Below are 6,000 nucleotides of genomic sequence, written 5' to 3' on the forward strand. Positions count from 1 at the left end.
TGCAGCTTGCTTGTCGACCTTACTTGTGAGTTCATTGCAGTTGTATTGAAGAAGCTTAAAGCTTTTTGGTAAGTTTGTAGTAACACGGGGGTGAGGGACACGTGAGGTTGCCTACGTTGGGCCTGCTGTGCATTCCGCTGTAGTTGTTACTGCCTGATGGGGCTCTACAGCAGGGGCAACGTAGTCAGTTGTCCACTCACGGGTGGCCTGAACAGGTCTTAAAGTGGTTCCACCCATGGCACTTATTGCACCTAACTGATGTGGAGTTCGGGTGGAGCCGTTTATGGCATACGCAGCAATAGAATATGTCTGACCTAGGGTTGGATTCAATTTGATATTTTCGATATCGCACATATTGATGCTCTATCTATGATGAAGGATGAAACTGATAAATAGTTTTTTCTTTCACAACGTGAGAAAGGGCGTCCAGGATGTATGCTTGGAATTAACGAAACAGCAATTCTAAAAGATATACAAAAATTATAGTTTTCAAGTTATGAACAATGAGTATTGAATTTAAAGTTTAATTAATTTAATTCACTAAATTTAATGTTATAAATAAATATTGAATAGATCAAGAAATTTTTTCTTCGTGCGAGAGCGATATCGAAACACAAGATGATCCGAAACTTGAAATGATGTATACGGAAGTACTGGGGCCATTGAGAAGATCTTTGGAGAAGTGAAACATTTCTGATAGGTCGGCTATTCATTAATTTATTGCAGGCGCAGAAGCACTTGGGCATCCCGTTGATACACTTGTAATAAATCGCACAACATTAGAGGAGGAACGTAAGAAAAGTCGATTGAAAATATCTACATGTGTTAAAAATAATTTCAAGGTATGGAAAACTTGAATTTTTAAATTGTTGTTATTTTGTATTATTTAATATATAAACATATTTTATTTTTGTATAGGTTGCAGCTGGAGTAGTACACTGGGATGGAAAAATTCTTTTTGAATTAACAGGAGTAGAGAAGGTATGATAGATCGTTTACCAGTCATTATCTCTCATGCAAATGGTGAACAACTATTGAGAGTTCCAAAATTAACTATGATACTTCAACTGGCCTAGAAATTGCTGAAGCTGTTCACGAGACATAATATTTGTTTACTTTTTTAATATTTATATTACTATAAAATCATTATTTCTTAGAAACTAACATAGTTTTAAGAACGCATTATTCTAATTCTACAACTTCAATATTTGGAACAGTAAACATATATAAACTACTTTTATTTTACTTAACTTGAGATTAATTTTAAAAAATACCCATTTTTCTTTATTTTTCGACTTTAGGCTCTAGTCGGAACCTCTAAATTTTCTCCGATTGGCTTAAGATTTCATAATTTGCAGATTTTTAGGTAGCCTTACTTTTCTAGAGGGTGTCCCGCAAAAAATAAAGGTGTTTTACTTTTTCCACATGAATAACGGCCACCCTAGTGAAGAGCATAAAAAAACTAACAACTGAAAAGTGAAAGAATTGAATAGTGAATATTCATATATCTCAAATATAACACCAGTAAGTACAAAAAAAATTACCATTTGTCACGTGGATTATCATTTTTTTTTTAATTTAACCAGTTTTTTTAGAAAATGGGTAGAAAGTGGGATTTGACATCGGGGCAAAAGCAACAACTTGCAGAAAGCTAAGAACCTGAGCTATGCAGACATAGCAAGAACCGTTGGAATATCCAAGGCGTCTGTGGTAAATGTTGCCAAAAAGTGGAAAAATACCAACAACGTTTTATTGCTAACTTGAAAGAGTGGTCAAAATTGTCGCCGAGAACGCATCACCTCAACCAGGCAGGATCGCAAAATCGTCGAAACAGTTCTCTGGAACCAGCAAAAAAGTCAAAACTGACACCATGTATGCGAAATCGGCGGAAACTTTGGGCACAACTTCACAAAGACTTCGACGCGGAATATTGGAAGAAGGTAAGTTTAAAAAAAAACATTTTTTTCCTTTGTCATATAGCAGTAAGAAGATATGAATATTCACACTATTTTGTGGTTTTGTTTTTCTTCTTACAGATCATCTTCAGCGATTAATGCCGATTGTCCCACTCTCTGGGCAACCATCAATACCACTACTACCTGTATGAAAAAATGTCAAGAAGCTTTTAGTAAAAACAACTATGTAAACTTTTTTTAAATGCTTTAAAATCGCTTGCTTTTTATTCGCTCTCAAAGCCATATATATGTAATTTTTACCATCGGTCATAATTCAATGGCCAGGTACTGTATAAAAACAATTACGTGATGAGCGTGGAATATACGGTTACGGGAAATCAGTTCACTGAGGGATCGGAGAAAGACGATAAATAAATAATTAGCACATAAAAATTAAAAAATCAGTATAAGTGAAAATTACAAAACCAAAGTTGACTCCAAATTTCATATGTTTTTGTCGGTACCAATCTCATCTATCGATCTCCATCATCTCCAGATCAGGGTGAGAGTGAGGGATTTATTTAAATTTTAACGTAACAAATTTGTAACAGTATGTTATATGTGTTCTGGTTATTATTATATAAACAATTAAAACTTTCAATAATTTATTAAAAACATCAAAAAAAAATTGATGTTTTGTTCATAGACATTGATGTTTTAGTTTTGAACAACATTGGTATTCAAATATTCATGGTTTTTTGAGAGAATTTGCATTCCTTCCGCTTTTCGGCTGAGGTTGGCGGTTGGCGGTTGTCTTCTCTTTGTTGTAAGAATTAAAGTAGAAATTATTAATTGAATAAAGATGTTTCGAAAAAATGATGCCTTAAAATCTTTATAAAAGCAACGTTATGAGTTTGATAGGCTCTGACAATAATATCAACAGAAAAGTTGGCCATATCTAGTGTGGGAGTATTCGAACCTGATTATGGGAATACTTCCCTTAATTTAATTAAACCTCTGCAGAAATTTAAGGAGATGCTTTAAGGATATAGGGTTTAATTGAAAACTAATGAGCCTTTCCGTGTGGAGCGTCTGCCAAGCGATCAACCGAATCGGCTGGTGGGGGAAAATGATCGTTGGACCTTCCCCTTCCACTAGAAACCGGTCCCAGTTCGCTGGCAACAGCGGTGCAGTCAACATTGCTCCGCGCGTGAAAGCTGGTTTAAAAGTGTGGTAGGATTTTGCATTGGCGAAAATGCAGCGATCGTTGGAGCAACGCTACTCGATCAAATTTTGCGTAAAGCTAAACAAAACGAGTACCGAAACCATTCGGCTACTCAAGGAGGCTTACGGAGACCAATCTCTCTCCAGTGCGTAGGTAAAACGGTGGCACAAGTCGTTCAAGGAAGGCCGGGAGGACGTTGAAGACGAACAGCGATCTGGAAGGCCTTCGACGACGCAAACAAACGAAGATTTGAGTCGGGTTCGTGAATTTTTGAACATTTAACGTCGTGATAGTTTACGTGACCACTGTAAACCCGGCATTTTACAAAGAAGTGCTCCTTCAGCTGAAAAACCGAGTCGCTCGGGTTTGGCCCGACCTCGTCAACAATTGGACCCTTCATCACGACAATGCGCCGGCACACACCGCCTTCCTCTGCACCTCTGCATTGGCCAAGATGGGGGTTCCGGTGCATCCCCACCCTCCCTACAGCCCAGATCTGCCCCCGGGCTTCTTCTTGTTCCCGCGCCTGAAAACAAATCTGAAGGGGAGGCGTTTCGACTCCATCGAGGCGATCCAAAAAACTGTGACAGCCGAATTGAACGCGATTCCGGCGGATGAGTTTAAAAAATGTTTCCTGCAGTGAAAGGACCGCTACCAGCGGTGTATTGGCGCTCACGGCTCCTATTTTGAAGAATATTAGTTGTATAAGCCAAAAGGTTTAATAAAATTGCTTAAAAAAAATAAGGCTTATTACTTTTCAATCAAACCCTGTATAAATATTTCTGGCCTTCGTCGCCCCTATGCGATCTAAACTGCCTGATCTCGCCACTGTATTGGCAATTACACGTATACATTGGATAAATTGGAGACAATTCACGAAAATACGAGTTCTTGAGTTCTTTTTTAGCAGAAAGAATGAAATGGGACAAGATCTCTGATTTTTGATAGATACCGGCACATCTCAGAATTAAGATAAGGAAATATTAATATTTCTTTTAAAATGAAATCGGTCATTGGTGAGAGCAGAGAATTTTAGAGTTGATATTTTATATGAAAACTAACGTTTTAGCTCCTTTTGTGGTGATATTGGGTAAGGGATATAGGGCATAAATTTATATAAAAGGGGAATCTGAACTACATATGTTCATGAGCATAAGGCGAGAAAAAATGCGTTGCATATCCTGCTCTGCCGTGAATACATTATTGCTAGATGAATATTTTGTCCCAGAAACAGTCGAATCTCAATTTACACAGGTAATATCAGAAAGTTTGCAGGATTTTGCAGAACCAAACAGGGCACTTCCAAATATTATCACTTTGTTGACCGGTCACGAGCTAACTTTAGTTTTCATGCCCAAACGTTGTTGACCGATCACATGATAAATGCAAGTTTACTATGTAAAAGACGGAATAATAAGAAAATCAACCTCTGCATATACTATAACTCACCAGTTCATGTGGTAAATAAAAAAATGCTGTTTATTAATGGCATTACGAGTATTACCTGCTTTTCATTTGCCAACTTTCTTCTGTGTGCTGATGATTTGAAAATATTTTCTGCAATAAGAAAAAATGAGGATGTTCCTACCATATAGGTATACCTGGTATGTTTCAAACGGAAATTAATGTGCTCGTTCGCTGGTGCAGTAACTCTGGCATTTCTCTATGTATTAAGACAGGTTTTCAGGCCCCTTTCGCCAGCACTCAAAATGTTTTCCAGTCATTTATAGCATTGATAATACTTTACTTTCACCTGTTCATGAATTTAAAGATCTAGGTGTGATCTTTGACTCCCATTTTTCATTCAACTGTCACATTAACTTTATTGTATCCACTTCTTACTCAACCTTAGGTTTTATACGGCGTAATAGCTCGATGCTCTCGGACCCCTACCCAATTCAATGAGATCTCGAGTTCTATTCATCTTGACTTATCGGTTTAAAAAAATTAATTTTATAGAGTTTTGAACTCTTTTTTTAAATTTATTTAATAATTATCTGTAGTGTTTTAAACTCATATTAGATCTAAGTGGTCTGTAAAAACATTAAATTTGATTTATACTTGAAATAGACGAAAAGAGAAATTATCATTTCATGGTAGCGCGCACCATTCACACGTTTCACTACGTTTCATTACGTTACGATTCGCAGCATCTTTGAAGAAGTACGGTCCAATGATACCTCCAGCCCATAAACCGCACCAAACTGTGACCTTTCCTGGGTAGCGCTTGCAATTCTTCTGGCTGATCTTCACTCCAAAATTGACAATTCTCCTTATTTACGTACCCATTGATCCAAAAATGAGCTTCGACGCTGAACACAATTTTTCGATAAAAAAGTGGATCTTCGGCCAACTTTCCAAGAGCCCATTCACCAAAAATTCTGCGTTGCGGTAGGTCGTTCGGCTTCAATTCTTGCACCAGCTGTATTTTGGAAGGCTTCACACCGAAATCCTTTCGCAAAATTATCCACGTTGTTGAGTAACAGAGGCCCATTGCTACGAATGGCGACGAATCGATAATTGATGGTCATCATTAACACTGGCCGATACAGCTGCGATATGTTCAATAATGTAAATTTGGTTCTAAATTTAGTCACAATATCTGGAATAGCCGCTTCAGTGGGTCGATGAAACTGTCCATAAAATGGAAGAAGCGCGCGATAAACTTTCTTAACAGAACACGCATTTTTATAATAAAATTCAATGATTTGCAAGCGTTGATCGTTTGTAAGGCGATTCATGGTTAAATTATAGACCAAACTGAAGATGTTTGACAGTGACATAAAACATGAAACGTGCGTCAGCTGTTCAAACCAACTGTTTAAAAAGATAATAGCTAAAAAATCACCCGTTACATCCACATATGTATATAGAAAGCAC

The 6,000-nt window shown here is 37.3% G+C and overlaps 1 long non-coding RNA gene across 1 annotated transcript; it reads left to right on the forward strand.

Annotated features, from left to right (window-relative positions):
• Positions 1-559: 559 nt before the first annotated feature.
• LOC128858085 (uncharacterized) lies at positions 560-2,416 on the forward strand. Its single transcript, XR_008453981.1, has 5 exons — positions 560-842; positions 919-981; positions 1,302-1,524; positions 1,587-1,940; positions 2,037-2,416. It is a non-coding gene; the product is annotated as an uncharacterized LOC128858085 (long non-coding RNA).
• Positions 2,417-6,000: the final 3,584 nt, after the last annotated feature.

The sequence above is a fragment of the Anastrepha ludens genome, chromosome 2, assembly GCF_028408465.1.
Source record: "Anastrepha ludens isolate Willacy chromosome 2, idAnaLude1.1, whole genome shotgun sequence".
Classification (NCBI taxonomy): Eukaryota; Metazoa; Arthropoda; class Insecta; order Diptera; family Tephritidae; genus Anastrepha; species Anastrepha ludens.